This window comes from Zingiber officinale, unplaced genomic scaffold, assembly GCF_018446385.1.
Source record: "Zingiber officinale cultivar Zhangliang unplaced genomic scaffold, Zo_v1.1 ctg72, whole genome shotgun sequence".
In the NCBI taxonomy this organism is placed as follows: Eukaryota; Viridiplantae; Streptophyta; class Magnoliopsida; order Zingiberales; family Zingiberaceae; genus Zingiber; species Zingiber officinale.
The window spans coordinates 675,618-692,188 of record NW_024589968.1 but is presented as its reverse complement, the minus strand read 5'-3'; the positions used below and the strand labels follow the sequence as shown (position 1 = coordinate 692,188).

Genomic DNA, 16,571 nt, shown 5'->3' with positions numbered 1-16,571 from the left:
TATCAATTCCAAGCTAATCATGTACAAGAAGAAATCTACTATGCCAGGTTCCAAAATTCTGTACAAAGCAAGGAAAAACTATAGGAAGCTGTTACCCGCAGCTTCTGATCCCAATTGTACAGTAGACCCGAAACCACCTTGGTAAAGAAAATTCTGCACAACATGATCCTAAACGAGAGGAACCATATCCCTAACACAAGGAATTCGGCACAACCAAATCCGGAAGCAAGGAAGAAAGCCCTAACATGCATTTCTACTCGGCACTGTGAAATCCGGAAGCAAGGAAGAAAAATCGAAACTCGGAGCAACTCCTACCGCAGGTGAGTAGTACTTACTTGCTTTCTTGGACTTACAACCGAGAAGAAGGGAAGGAGGGCTTCTAGGGCTCGGGTAGCAGCTTTTCCGGCGTGTTCTCGGAGCTCTCGGGCTTCTCTCCGTCGGGAACAGCCACCGTGGATGAGGGACGGCTGGAATCAAGTCTCGCCGGCGCCGGAATCTCCAACCCTAGCTCGCTCTAGGTTTCCGCCGAGAGTACTTGCGCCGTCGCGAGGGAGAAGGAGAAGAGGAATTTAGAGAGGAGAAGTTAGGTTTTTTAAAATCCCAAAACTTATTTCCTTTTATAAGTAATCGGATATAACTCAACTATACTATAACCTTATTTAACTCTATTTGAGATTAACATCAATCCCTTATCCCAGCTGGTCAAGCCGGTTTGGCTTGGTTTGGTCCGACCCGAGGTCGCGGGTTCGAACCTCTTCTCCAACACTTTTTGCTTAAACTTCTTTGGTTTTGTAAAAATACTAAACGACCTCCAAAAATTACGTAAAAATACTCTAAAAATTCCTAAAAATCTCTAGAATATTTTAACAGTATTTTCAAACATTTTTATGGACGTTTGAAACTCAGAATAGGGAAAATTGGGTCGTTACAATCCCCCATACCTTATAAAAAGTTCGTCCTCGAACTTAGAATAGCTCTGGATACTTCTGTCTCATACTGTCCTCCCGCTCCCAAGTGATTTCCTCGTGCTTCTGGTTCTGCCAGACGACCTTCACTAGTGGTACTTCTTTATTTCTCAATCTCTTGACTGCTCTGTCCACTATCTGTGTAGGTCTGCTCTCATAACTAAGATCCTCTTGGATCTGCACTGACTGAGGCTGAATCACTTGGCTCGGGTCATGGAGACACTTCTTTAGCATAGAGACATGAAACACATTGTGTATTGCTGACATGTCTTGTGGTAAGTCCAGCCTGTAAGCTACTTTCCCAATCCTCTCTATGATCAGGTAAGGTCCTACATAGCGAGGACTTAATTTGCCCTTCTTGCCAAATCTCATCACTCCCTTCATAGGAGCGACCTTGAGGAAAACTGAATCTCCTACTTGGAATTCCAATGGCCTACGGCGTGTGTCAGCATAACTCTTCTGTCTGCTCTGGACAGTCTCAATTCTCTGTCTGATTTTCTGGATTGCTTGAGTAGTCTCATCTATCACCTCTGTCTGAATGCCCAACTCTGCTTCTATCTCCTTTCTCTCTCCTGCTTCTTGCCAGCATATGGGTGATCTGCATTTCCTGCCATATAGTGCTTCATAAGGTGCCATCTTAATGGTAGCCTGATAGCTATTGTTGTAAGCGAATTCAGCTAAGCACAAATACTTGCACCAACTTCCTTTGAAATCTAGCGCACAAGCTCTGAGCATGTCTTCTAAAATCTGATTCACTCGCTCTGTCTGTCCATCAGTCTGCGGATGGAAAGCTGTGCTGAACTTGAGTTTGGTGCCTAGTGCATTCTGAACGCACTCCCAAAAATGTGAGGTGAAGCGCCCATCTCTATCAGAAACGATAGATTTAGGAACTCCATGAAGTCTGACTACCTCTTTAACATATAGCTGGGCCAACTGCTCTATGGAGTGGGACACCTTGATGGCTAGGAAGTGAGCAGACTTGGTCAATCGGTCTACTATTACCCATATCGCATCATACCGGTTAAGTAGAGTTAGTAGTTAAGTAACGGTCATCCTTAGAGAGTAGTAGTAGTAAGAAGGGTGGTCGTTACAGATGTAGAACCAATATCATCACATCTAAAACCCTTATTGTCTCAATCATTTTGATTTTACAACACACATTACAAGAACTAAAACAAAAACATTTTAGATACAAGTCAATCACTAGAAATCTTCTCTAACCGTATGAAAATGATAAGAAATCCACATGCGAACTCAATTTGTTAGATGTTTAAAGCAGTTCCATTCCCACGCATTTATTGTTCGACCATAAATATGAATATTTGCCAAATCTTGAATCTATCGATCAATTCCCTCATTGTCCATGGTATAAATAGGGATTTGACAGTTCTTATTGTTATTGTTTGTGTCATTTATTAGACTCAAATCATCTTCATCTTCCTTGTAAGTTTTCACATATGTTTCGGCACTTGCCAAAATCAATCTGTCTACCATAAAAAGCTGATAGTTGTTCTCGACCACCGAGTCGAATATGTTTGTAAAGTTCGATGAGCATGCCAATTTGTACCTGTTACAAAGTTTGCACTCACATACAAAAACCAACATATATCCAATGCAGAAGTGCACGAATAGATGAAGCAACAAAAACAACAAAAAGTAATCCGGTGCATAAAGCTCCCGTTATGCGGGGTCTCGAGGAAGGATCCATTGTATGCAGCCTTATCTTGTTTTTTTGCAAGAGGTTGTTTCCAGGATTCGAACCCGTGACCTTTTGGTCACAAAGCAACAACTTTACCGTTGCAAGAGGCTGCACGAATAGATGAAGCAAAGAAGTTTATTTATTTCGATAGACAAAGCATAAATTCCAAAAATTATAAATTTAAAGAACAGAGAGATTCTTATGAATGACAGAAACAACACTTTGAAAATAGATTAAGAGATTGATAGACACATGGAAGTAGGAGGGTTGTAATCAAAGTTCATTCTTGTCATATTTTATGAATCTACTAAATCTTATTGCATTCTATAATAATAACAAGAATGAAAAGTTATCCATATGCGTTGAAGAAATTCTCCAGTGGTATCTCAATATGCATCATTTGTCTGCCACAAGAACAAATTCATCAAATGTTCTCATGTCACACGTTTGCAAGACTTTTGTGGCAAGTAGAGCAATGAAACTAAGAAAGAGTCACACGAGTCCAACACCAATTATTCATTTGAATGTCATAGAAACATCAGAGCTCATGAAAAAAGTGAATTTCTCTGGAAGGGTTTGTGTCATAGAAACATCACAACCCTAACAAAAAGTGAATTTCTCTTGAAAGATATTTTACTTGTATTATGAGATAGTTATTAGCTATTTTGCAAGTCAAATAACAAATTTGGAGAACCAATACCTTATCTGCTACATTCCTTAGTCTTTTGGCAGCCATCGTAGGAAGAAAATCATGTGGTAGCAAAACAGAGCTGTGATTGGTTCGATCCTTGCACTCCATAGACCTGGATGTTCATCATGGTCAAGACTAGAGCTTGAAGATTCAAAGATCACCTAGCAAAGTATCGGACCATTTAACCATGGCGACATCTTGGGAAATAAAGAAAATTTCATGTGCGGATTACTTACCATGCAAGAGGACTCGCAGTGCGGTTAATTAGTAGCACATTGGAGTAGTGATTATTTTCGTTGAGATCACTCCTGCTAACTCCATTCACGTGAATCACTCCTTTTCTTCTTAATTTCGAATTTGTTGACAATATGTGTGACCATGCCTTTGAGTTGTCCGAAATCACTCCTATTTTACTTGAAATGAGATCCAAATCCTATAAAGAATCAAGAGAAGAAGAACTTGTAGCCCAACTAAAAAAATCAAGTTACCATAACCAATTGCATTGATTGAACCGATATCAGTGCAAAAATGTAAAGACAAGCACATAAAGCATAGTCGGGATAAGAATTCCTAAAAGAAAATTGGCCCAGGACACTAATTGAAAGATAAAGAGAAAAGGATAATGAATCTAGAAAGTGCATTTGATGAAGAAGATATTCAAAGGGAGCTTGATAAATGAAAGCATTTCAAACAAAAAGCCATACAAGGTTTCATACGAGTCATTGAAATGACATCTCTAATATTCTTAAATTCACTATACACTAAAAAATTAAGGTATCTTGCACAAAAAGACTGGCTCAGATTCCAGTCTCTTAGTCTAACTAAAACACGAAAACAGCTGCACAATTTTCATTCGATTTTAAATATAGAGAGGAATGTGCATATCTTTCAAGTTACAAGTAGATTTGATATCAAAGTGACAATCTAGCTATGTCAAATTGCTAAAGAAATTAAATATTAACAAAACATACATTAGACAAAGTGGAATGGAACCCACTGCACAACCTATCAGAAAGAGTATATGATCCACGGGAAAGATGCAGAAAGCTACATGAAAGAGTATATGAGCATAAGTTTACCCGCTATTGATTAAATAAAAAAGGAACAAAATTTGCACAATGCTTCATTAAAGTTTTAGAAAAACACAAAAATAATGTCTGTGACTTGTCAAATAATGTAACAGGAGTTGAGTAATTGTACATTCCATCTGTATTTGGATTTCCGCTTTGGTGCAGGATCCTTGTTATGTGTTGGATTGATGCACATTCTAGAAGGCATCACAAATACTCTGCAAATTTTTTAAACAAGCATAATGTCAGTACAAAACAACTATTAATTAATTCCTCCATCTAGAATTCTTCCTACAAATTTTTTATACGCAAGGAGTGAACTTTAACACCCAAATCAAATGCTCAAAGGCAAATCTTCATAATCCCAGAAACTTGGAGTGTTCTTAATTCCAATTCAACGAATCAAAGAAGATCATCCACAATAGTGATGGAATATTAAAGCAAGGTAGTAGACCATAAGAGAAATTGATGGGACCTTCCGAGGAAGAGGGCTTCTTGGAGGGTGCATCGGAGGCTGGACTCTTGGTGTCGCAGTGCTTTCCGGGGCAATCAATGCGGTCGCCCCAATACAAGTACTTGCTCTCCACCACCGCCTTGCCGGCTTCCCTCGACGACGCGGAGGAAGCAGGGATCGCAAAGGAGAAGGCAACCCAGAGGAGCGCGAGGGCAGCGGCAGAGATGAGGAAGAGTTATACGACGAGGTGCCGTTGGAACCGAAGAATTGCCATAACGGTGAGAGTCCGAGGTGTCGTTCACTAAATGCATCAATCTACGAGACGAACTAATTTTGTAATGATATTTGAGAATAAACATTAAAACCTATTAATGGGGATGTAGCTCAGATGGTAGAGCGCTCGCTTAGCATGCGAGAGGTACGGGGATCGATACCCCGCATCTCCATAAAATATTTTATTAGTTTATGTTTTTTATTTTGTATGTGAAAGTAATAAAACTCTTTATATATAATTTTATTATTCTAGGTACTCATTTATGAGAAATTCATGAACATACAATAGTGTTAATTTTTTTTTAGAGTTTAGGTTAAAAAAGTGAACATTTTTTTAACAGGTTTTCGTTGATGATCTTGGATCGATAACCAAGGTTATCAAGAATACCTCCAACAAAACACACCCTAAATGATCATGATTTGCGTATACATGGGTGTGCATGATAACAAAACACTATAAATATAGTTTAGATATTCTGCATACCTTACTCTGCACATCTCTTGAGTATCCAATTTGTTTTTTAAATTTAATTTTATGTTATGCTTAATACTATAATCCAAATCCTACACTCAAAAGACAAACTCTTATTGACATAAGTGGAGCTAAAAAAATTCGTATTTCGCTGATTCAATGTGCTGCCCACGAATGTCGCCTAGGCTAGCATCCGTGTGTGTATAGTATGTTATGCGATCGTCCGTGCCTGATTGGTAGAGGCACCTGGAATTGATCAAGGCGTCTCAATTTTTTTTATTTTTTAAAATTAAAAAAATCCATAAATCGGAGCTAAAAAAATATATCCTATATATATAAATATTATACCCGTGAGTATCTAATTTTGTTTAATTTGAACATTATAATTTAACATATATAGACACTAAAGGTAAAATCTAATTAGTTTAAACTCGGAGCTTAAAAAAATAAAATAAAATAACACATGTATTTCAATTGGGGTGTCTGGATCAATTCTATGCGCTCGACAACACAGTTGTCGACTGTTCCTCTACAAAAAAAATAGCATTACCGACGGAATATTCCATCATAGTTCTGTCGGTAGAGGCATTTACTGACGGAAAATAAAGTGTCGGTGTAAAATTCGTCGGAAAATTATACTCCGACGGAATTACTGTTCCGTCGGTACATTTACCAATGGAATAACTAGTTCCGTCGGTAAATATATACCGACGGAAAAGTTATTCTGTCGACAATTTTCGCTATCCTAATCTATGAGCCCGACAACAGAGTTGTGGACTGTTCCACCGCGAACGATATATATATAGGTGCCCATCTTGTATTAGATTTATTTTTTAAAATTTATTTCTTTTAGCTCCTGAGTTAAGCCGATTAGATTTAAACTTTAGGGTTTAGGAGTTGGATTATAGTGTTCAAGCTAAAAAAATTAAAATTAAAAAATTTTAAGTAGCCATGGGGTATAAAATATATGTATTTTGGGTGTTTAGGATTTACAATTTAAAGGAATAAATTTTAAAAAAAATTGAGATGCTTGGATCAATTCTAGGCGCGTGAATTGTTCTGCCGCGAATGATCCTTGAAAATTTCTCATGAAGGAGATCAATGATCATAAGCAAAGGAAACCGGAAATCTCCATGTTTCAGGAGATACATTCTCTTGTGAAACATAGAACAAACACACTATTGTAAAACAACAAATTACTACAATCAAAGTTAATTGCCAAATTGAATCATTACCCGTTCAGCAAGCACGCAAGCTTCGCCAGGAGTCCCAACACCAACTGCAATTAGTTTAACTCCTGCTGCATCAAATTTGGATGAGTTTGCAGGTATCAAAAGAGAAGAGCTAAACTCACCAAAAAAAACATCCAAAATGCCTCATGAGTGAACCACTGAAACACACTAATCCACACAAAAGTAGTTGATCATGTATCAATCAATCTGCTAGGACAATGAAACGGAACAGATAACAATTGCCTAATCGAACAAACTAAGAGCAGGTGGTAATCAGATCTAGAGAAGAAAGATTTAGAAAATCAGTAGTTAGTATGAACGGGAGAAGGGAAAAAAGGAAGCAATTTGATATTTCGTTTTGGTCCCAGAGATCGCTGAGGAATAGAGCTCTCCAGTGCCCCCGTCGCGAATACATGGATACCATCAAGGGCATCCCGGGTTGCGGTCTCATTGACGGCGCTAGTAGCTACAGCGACAGAGGAACCATGCGACGCAGCTTGAAGGATCGGCATCTGAAGCCGACTAGTGACGAGCCGAGTGAATCGAGGGATCAAACCCACAGATGGCTTCGGCGGAGAATTCGATCAGCTTACGAGGGAGCGAGGCAGAGAGAGGGTGAGCGACGGAGGAGAGGTCCTACTCGCCGACGCAGCTGCAGTGGCATAGCAACACACCTTAACAACCTCCAGAACAAAATCTCAAGCAACAAGACTCTCCTTTCTTTTCTGCGGTCAAGGAGAAGGAGACCTTTTATACTAGGTGGAGTTTAGAGTTTAGGGTTTAGAATTTAGTCCCATATCGTTTGTTTTTGATTGACGGAGTGGAACTAGTGCTATAAAAGAAGAGGCTATGGATCTAATTTATTCATACCTTTCTCGTCCTTTTGGCTAAGTTCAAGTGTAGTATATCTTCTTATCAGTTTAATATCTAATACGTGGACCATTGGTTCACTAAGATATTAAATTAATTTTTATTTTTGGGGAGAGATCATCTACTAGATCTTTCGTGTGTTATCCTTGTGTAGTACTATTGCAGGGTTCGTGTGTTAAGTTCAATTAAATTTTTATATTAAGGTGGTGTTTGGTTTAGAGGTTTGGAAATAAAGGAATGGATTCATTTCCAAACCTGGATGAAACCCACCCCCTCCCTTAGATTTTGATGGAATGAGAATAAGAATTAAGTTTTGGACAAAAATACCCTTAGTATATTTGTTTAATTTTTTTTCATTTCATTTTCTCTCCTTGTTCTCTCTCATCATACTTTCTCTCTCCTCATTCTATCATCATATTTTTTCTTTCAACATATTTTATCTCTTCTTATTCTCTCTCATCACACATTCTTTACAATTTTCTCTCTCATCATACATTCTCTCTCATTATTTTCTCTCTCTTTATTCTCTCATTTTTTTCATCATACTTTTTCTCTCATCATTCGTTCTCTCTCCTGAATCTCTCTTACCATACTCTCTCTCCATATTTTATCTAATCGCACTTTCTCTCTCTTCATTCTCTTCCATTACTCTCTCTCTCCTTATTCTCTCTCATCACATATTCTCTACCATTTTCTCTTTATATTCTCTCTCATCACTCTCTCTCATTATTTTATCTCTCATCACTCTCTCATTATTTTATCTCTCTTCATTTTTTCATCATACTTTCTCTCTCCTCAATCTCTCTTACCATACTCTCTCTCCATATTTTCTCTCATCCCACATTCTCTCTGTAAAATATCGGAAAAAATGGAAAATAATAAAGTGGAATTTTTCGGAATTTTTGGAGATTTTTCGGAAATTTTTGGGAGCTCGTACGGATGAGTTAACGGGGATAAAAAAAATGGGGCCCAGGAAAACATGTTTAGTTTACCCATTTAAGAGAGGAAAAGTTTTTATTTTTCTTTTTCTTTTATTATTCTTTTCCCTTTTGTTTTTTTTCTCTCTTGCGTGCTTCCCTCTTTCTCCCCTGCCGAACCCGACGCCTGCCCTAACCCATGCGACATCGACGGTTCTTCCTTCCCTTCCTCTCCGATCGACGCCGGCCCATGTTTCAGTTTCCCCGTCTCTTTCCCTTTTTCGGCCGAGCAGCACAGACTCCTTTCTTCCCGGCGCCTTCTCCCCCTCGCGACCATTCTTCCTTAACCGGCGGTTCTCTCTCCCTTCCAGCGACGCCGACTGGACCGCCGACACCACCCGATTGCTAGCCGCCGACTCCCCTTTGCCCTAGCGTCGACGTCCCACTCCTGACGCCACAGCGTCGCGGCCGATCGCTAGCCACCCGAGCTCTCGTCGCCGGCTAATTCCCTGTGCCCTAGCCGCCAGCCACCGAGAGCCCTCTGATTTTCGCCACCGTGCCCTAGTTGCGATCCTCCTCAGCCGCTGCCCCTCTGACCCGATGCCCTAGTGCCATTGATGTTCTCTGTCGGTTCACCACCACAGTAGCAAGTGGAGTTCGCCTGAGAGAAGGCTGCTAACCTGGATTTGGAGTGAAGCTTGCAAGGTATTGGATTTGCAGGATTTGATTTCAAGATTTGTACTGGAATTGTAAACTATATGATGGATATTTGACCTATACAGCAGGATTTGGGAATTTTAGTGTTGGATTTGGAGGTTAGCGGCTCCACCTAGCTCCGGGCATCGTTTTGGCAGCAACTTCTCCGACTGTGATTCAATAGAGGAGGGCAAATTAGGTAAGTTTTAGAAGTGATTTCGATTGTACATTGGAGTTTGTTTGTTATTTGATGATGGTGTTATGTTTGGTGGTGGAAAATAATTTCTAAATATAAGTATGGATTGGAGGAAATGGTTGTGTTGATTTGAGGTGCTAGATTTACTGAGAAACAGATTTAATAGAGGGATAAATCAGATTTAATTGGTGATTAATTGTGTTGGTTTATAGGAGGAATTTATCCTTGCTGTAGTTACACATAAAATGGAAATTTGGAATAGTTACGGTTTCTGGTAAATAAGGATTTGTATTTGGTTATGCATTTGAGTTGTAGCTAAATAAAATATTTATATATTGGTGACACAGGACTGTGACTCGAGACGAGTATCTCGACGTCGTGTTTGGACCAGCTTGGACTTTTCGATTGGAGGCGGGTACTTTTGACTTATTGTCTTTGATATGCTTAGTAATGAAATTAACATGTTACATTAATTGTGTTCCTTATTTGTTCCAGTTAATCACTGCCAATATATGTTACCTGTTTGATTGGTTGTTTGTTTGCATCTCGTATTGATCTCGTACCTGATTTTTCATGCTCAGGGGTAGTGATATAACCATGTTTCACATGTTCAGGACCTAGGTTTGATACCTTATTGATCAGTATATCTTGATATGATTTATTCACTATGATGCCCATTGTTATATGTCCAGAGGTTGGTTTAGTATATTACCACGCTTAGTGACATGCACCATTTGCATGATCGCATGCTGTGCGATAGATTGCTCCCTTATTGTTGAGCACATTGCCAGTTTCATCACTGTTCGGTGCTCCGTTGTGACGCTCATGGGTAGAGTGACACAGCGTGATAGCACGTCAGTTTGGCTCTTCCGGTGCTCCGTTGGTCCGCTCATGGTTAGTGTGACGCAGCGTGTAGCACGTTAGAGATCCCTCCCCGTCATAGCGTATCGGGAGATGAGAGCATTGCGCTCCCCCATTTATGATTTGGGGTAGGAGTACGTGTGTACTCCGACAGCATCCCGTCCACTCGGTCACTCATCAGGAAGATTGTCCTGACTTCTGAGGCCTACGAGAAACCCCAGAAGAACTCTGACCTGATCGTCTGCGACTACTCTGATGTTGTCCTGTCGCCTGTGTCTGCTGGACCTGCCCTGATGTCTGACCCGTATGCTTTCTTTTCCTGTCCGGATATGCTGTCTGCCGAGCTAACTCTATCATCAAAGCTCGATTCAATGCATCAGAATAAGATGTAATCCCTAATCCGGCAAGCTGTACATGCAGATAACCATCCAATCCCTGTATAAACTGCATCATGCGAGTTCTGTCCTCCGCAACTAACTCTGGACAAAACTGAGCCAACCGGAGGAATTCAGTATTATACTCGGTCACTGAGCGATTATTCTGCCTCAGACTCATAAAATCCTGTCGGCGAGCCATCTGATAGGACAGTGGAAAGAAACGGCTCTCAAAAGCCTCTCTGAACCTGGTCCATGTGACGTTGCGCTCACCAATAATAGAACGCTATGTAACCCACCAGGTTTTAGCTTCATCCCGTAAATGATAGGCAGCCAGCTCTGCTTTCTCCCACTCGGAGCAAGCCATATAGAAGAAAGTCTGCTCCATAGTCTCTATCCATGACAGTGCCATACTCGGATCGAGATCCCCGCGGAAAAGAGTGAAACGAGTCTTCATCGACTCAGCCAGTGCTGGAATCCTAGCTCGCATGACAATATCGATGATACGTAGCCGGGACGGTGCGGGCTGGCGGGCTCTTGGGCGATACTACGGTGGTACCGCGGAATATCTGAGGAGGAACTCCGGTCTTCTGTATATCTGGGAGCATAAGCCGTCGGTGAAATGCTTGCTTGGGGACAAAGCGTGGTGGCGGTGGAGGTACGGTGAGTAATGGTATCGGATATGGTGCTGCACTCTTTGAGGCAGGGGCACGGTGCCCGGTGTCGGGTACCTGTAGGTCCGGTGGCGGTGGTGAGTACCTCGTGGCTGCTCGGAGCAAATGTCGCACGCAAATGGTACCCACGATGGTCTGTAAGGGTAGGCATGGATAGTCGGTGTGGCCAAAGTAGGTATCTCTGAGCTATCGGGATTTGAGGCCCGATGCTCCCGCATCTGAGTGCATCACGGTAGCGGGCTCACTAACGATGGGCATCTCGGCATATCCGAGATCCGTGGTCCTGCGTGGTCGTCCAGCACCACGTCTCGCAGCAATACGAATAGATCGCCTCATATCTGTTAAATTAAATTACAGATATCAATACCAATATAACCAACATAAAATAACAACATACCTATTTGCCGTCTGGAGATGTTCCGTCGCTGTCCAGTCCACAATTTGACCTCAAAATTCCGAACGTACATATCGCCGGAAATCCAAATAAATCCGAAACGGAAATCCGAAACATAACCATATCGAAAATCCGATAATGCCCAGTTTGACTCGCAAACCTGGCTAACCCAAATATCCAGAATACCAACAACAGGTATCCGATAAATCTCCATAAAACCAAAAGCAGGTATCATAACCCGCTCTGATACCGAATAAATTGGTATCAGATAAATCTCGAAAATCTAAAATACAAAAATCCAACAAGTATCGCCAAACTTGGCGCTCTGATACCAAGTAAATAAATTGGTATCAGGTTATCCCAAACATCCAAAATACGAAAACAAAAGATCGTGAAACTGTGCTCTGATACCACTAAATTGTCACGCCCCAGAGGAGTCCCTGTCTGAGAAAATTTCGGCAGCATCTCCCCTGTACGGTGGACAATCTGAAACTTTTCTACATCTCACAAATACATCAGCCACAGGCGGCTGGAATAATAACAGTAAATAAAACCAACCACCACGCAGTTTAAACAAGTATTCAGCCTCTGGCTGTCACAACCACGCAGTTAATAAAAATAAACAACATAGTAATACTCTGACTCGAAATCAACCCTACTCAACTACACTCGTAAAGCCCAAATCCGATTTTCTTACCTCTTCTGCCGTCCAGGTAGACATGTAGTAATATAAAATCGAAAACAAATCCATCAACGAGACAAATTATATAATATCTAAGTATTCAACATCCAAATCCAAATATAGTCAAGTGAGAATCAAAACAATACAAACGATAGCAAATAGCTGGAGATCTGCAGGGGACTAGCAACTGGAACTCCCTCCTGACAGCATCAACCTGAAAATAACAACAATGGAGGCGGGGTGAGTCCAACACTCAGCAGGTACAGTTGATATGCAAAGTAAAGAAATAACACCTAGCACTAATCATGCCTACAGTCTCCTGATAAAGATAAAGGTAATTACAAACCGAAGAAAATAGGTGAGAATCTGTACTAACCAGGACCCGGAAAAAGGACAAACAGTCCGAAAGGTATAGAAGACCTGTATGCATGTCAATCAAGGTATCCAAGCAATGTGCAGCATATAAGTGCAACAAACACAAACACAAACAATAAATGCATCATGCATATGATGCCAATGTCATGGTCACCCCTGACGCCAGTCAGCCGACTCACAACAACAGTGGGACCGAGTGGGTAGGGCTGCGACAACCGTGCACTCAGCAACACTACTCCTGATGAGTGATCGAGTGGACGGGATGCTGTCGGAGTACATACGTACTCCTACCCCAAATCATAAATGGGGGAGCGCAATGCTCTCATCTCCCGGTACGTTATGACGGGGAGGAATCTCTAACGTGCTACACGCTGCGTCACACTACACCTGAGCGGATCAACGGAGCACCGGAAGAGTCAAACTGACGTGCTACCAGCGTGTCCCGCTACCCATAGGCGTCGCGGGCACCTAATGATGGCGGCAAAGTGCTCGACAATAAAGGAGCAATCAATCACTCAGCATGCAATCATGCGAATGGTGCATGTCACTAAACATGGTAATATACTAAACCAATCTCTGGATATATCATAATGTGCACCAAAGCAAATGAATCATATCAAGGTATCTGATCCTATAAGGTATCAAACCTAGGTCCTGACATGGTAAAATATGGTTATATCACTACCCATGAGCATGTGGAATCAGGTACATATCCATACAAGATGTAAACAAACAATCAATCAACAGGTAGCATGTATTGGGCAGTGATTAACCGAAACAAGTAAGAAACACAATTAATGCATCTTGTTAATTTAATTACTAAGCATATCAAAGACAATAAGTCAAAAGTACCCGCCTCCGATAAAATGGTGCAAATCTGACTCCGAGATACTCGTCTCGCGTCAAAGTCCTGTTTCACCAATGTAATATATTTTATTTAGCTACATTTCTCATAAATAACCAAATAAAAATCTATAACCCTAAATTAGGGGAAAACCCAAATCATAAATAAACAACCAACCACAATATTCAATTTAATCCTTGACTACAACTACACACAGTAAATCCACTAAACTCCCAATTCATCTTAATTCAATAATTTCACCTAAATTAGCACCTCTTATTAACATTAACGAACTCCAGACTCACATAACCCATCAACACATGATCCATTATATAACTACCACACGTAGCTAAAAATTCCTACAACATACCTTAAAGTCACAACCTTGTTGGTTGCTGGAACAAGAGTGCTACTAGTTGAAATTTCTGCCGTAACCAAGAAAACCTCCGCAAGTCCTCCCTATTCCCTTTACCGCCTCTGCTGAATCAATTATCCCATACCATACAGCATTAATTCACAGTAAACTAAATCAGAAATAAATTTCTAGCCCTTACCCTAGTGCAATATTGTCCCTGTGAACACACGGCCAGGAGATACAGATGCTGAACAATGCTAGCCGGAAGACTTTGCTGCCACAAACCTGTTGTCGACCCTGAGGTAGAGCCCCTCGTTCCCTCTGCCAGCAACATGTAGACGAGCAAATAAAAATCGGCCGATGATGAGTCTAAGGCACAGAAAGTGAGACTAGGGTTCGGCGGGAGTAATCAAAGGCGCTCGGTGGCTGGCGGCTAGGGCACAGGGAAGAGGCTCGGCTCCACAAAGAAGAGGAAGAAGAAGATAGCCGGCGCTAGGTTTCCCGTGGCCGGCGCTGCCTCGGAAAGGAGAGGGAAGGCCGACACGAGGGATGAAGAGCAACACCCGGCGATGTTAAGTCACAGGCGACGGCGGTCGGCGCTCGGAAGAGAGAAACCGCCGACCGGCGGTTAGGGCAGAGAGGAGGAGAATCGGCGGCGTCGGGGAGAAGGGCTCAGGCTCGCGGAAGAGGAAAAAGAAACGGGAATAAAAAGAAATTAAGATAAGGAAATGTAAATATAAACATTTCCTCGCTTAAACGGGTCGCCTAAACAGGCTTTTCCGGATCCCATTTTTATCCCCGTCAACTCGTCCGTACGAGCTCTGAAAAATTCCCGAAAAATTTCCAAAAATTTCGGAAAATTCCTTTATTCATATCCTCCTATTTCCGGTATTTTACATTCTCCCCCACTAATAAAAAATTTGGTCCCCAAATTTCGTTATCTACCATCAGCAAGTACTAACAACAGATATAGAGTATAAATGCTGAACGGTAAATAAATCACATACCTCAAGTGAAAAGATGGGGATATCGAGCTCGGATAGTATCCTCGAGCTCCCAAGTAGCCTCCTCGTCTGAATGATGCTGCCATCCGACTTTAACCAGTCGGATAGTCTTGTTCCGCAACTGACGCTCTTTCCGGTCGAGAATCCGTACTGGAACCTCCTCATATGTAATGTCAGGCTGAACTGGAACTGGAATATCTGCCAGCACATGCGTCGGGTCAGGTACGTATCTCCTCAGCATAGACACGTGAAATACATCGTGGACGCCTGACAGGGACGGTGGTAGTGCCAATCGATAAGCTACTGCTCCGATCCTCTCCAAGATCTCGAAAGGACCAATATACCGCGAGCTTACCTCCGAGGCCAAATCTCTTCACCCCTTTATGGGTGAAACTCGCAATACATGGTCACCAGCAGAGAACTCTAGTGGCTGCGTCTCGATCGGTAACTCTTACGGCGGTCCTGCGCCTCGACATCCTCCGTCGATAGTGCGGACCAACTCGCATCTGCTGAACTCTCGAGGTCCCAACAATCGAGCCTCTCCACCTCATCCCGGAGGACGGGTGTCCGACAAGGTCTACCATACGCCTCAAACGGTGCCATCTGGATAGCCGAATGAAAATGTTGTTGTAAGCAAACTCTACTAACGCGGATGGTCCTCCCAAGCGCCTCCAAAATCCATAACACGATCTCGTGAAGTCCTCAAGAGTGCGAATAGTCCGCTCACCGCCCATCCGTCATGCGTGGATGGAAAGCGTACTAAGTCGGGGTGTGCCCAAGGCCTGCTGCGGACTCTGAACGAGACGTAAACCGTGGATCTCTATCCGAAATGATACTCAACGGAACACCATGTAGTCTGATGATCTCCCGACAATACAGATCTGCCAATCGATCCAGGGAATCAGTCCTCCGGATCGCTAAGAAATGCGCGGATTTGGTTAATCGATCAACGATTACCCAAATCGCGTCATGGCCTCGTCGTGTCCTCGGCAATCCTACCACAAAGTCCATGGTAATGTGATCCCACTTCCACTCAGGAATAGGAATCCGCTGAAGTAATCCTGCAGGTCTCTGGTGTTCAGCCTTCACCTGCTGACAGACAAGACATCTAGCTACGAAATCCGCGATGTCTTTCTTCATACCGTTCCACCAGTAGGAACGTCTCAAATCTCGATACATACGGGTTCCGCCTGGATGGATCGTAAATCGAGAACGGTGAGCCTCCTGAAGTAGCTCCTGTAAGACCGGATGAGACTGAGGTACGCATAATCTGCCTCGGAAGTATATAACACCCTCCTCGTCTCGTGTAAACTCGGTCTGCTGCCCGGAAGCTATCTGACTGCCAATGAACTGACAATGCTGATCACCAGCCTGAGCCTCTCGGATCTTCGTCCTGATCGACGACTGAGCAACCATGGTAACCAGAATACCCTGCTCTGTAGATCCCTGCTCCTCAAGGTCTAACTCGGAAAA

At 42.1% G+C, this 16,571-nt stretch overlaps 1 non-coding gene and 2 pseudogenes across 1 annotated transcript; 2 read left to right on the top strand and 1 right to left on the bottom strand.

Moving 5' to 3' along the window:
• Positions 1-2,397: 2,397 nt before the first annotated feature.
• Positions 2,398-7,368, bottom strand: LOC122037663 (annotated as a pseudogene).
• On the top strand, positions 5,253-5,325 carry TRNAA-AGC. The gene has a single exon. It is a non-coding gene; the product is annotated as a tRNA-Ala (tRNA).
• A 354-nt stretch (positions 7,369-7,722) lies between the features above and the next one.
• Positions 7,723-7,907, top strand: LOC122037677 (annotated as a pseudogene).
• The last annotated feature ends 8,664 nt before the right edge of the window (positions 7,908-16,571 follow it).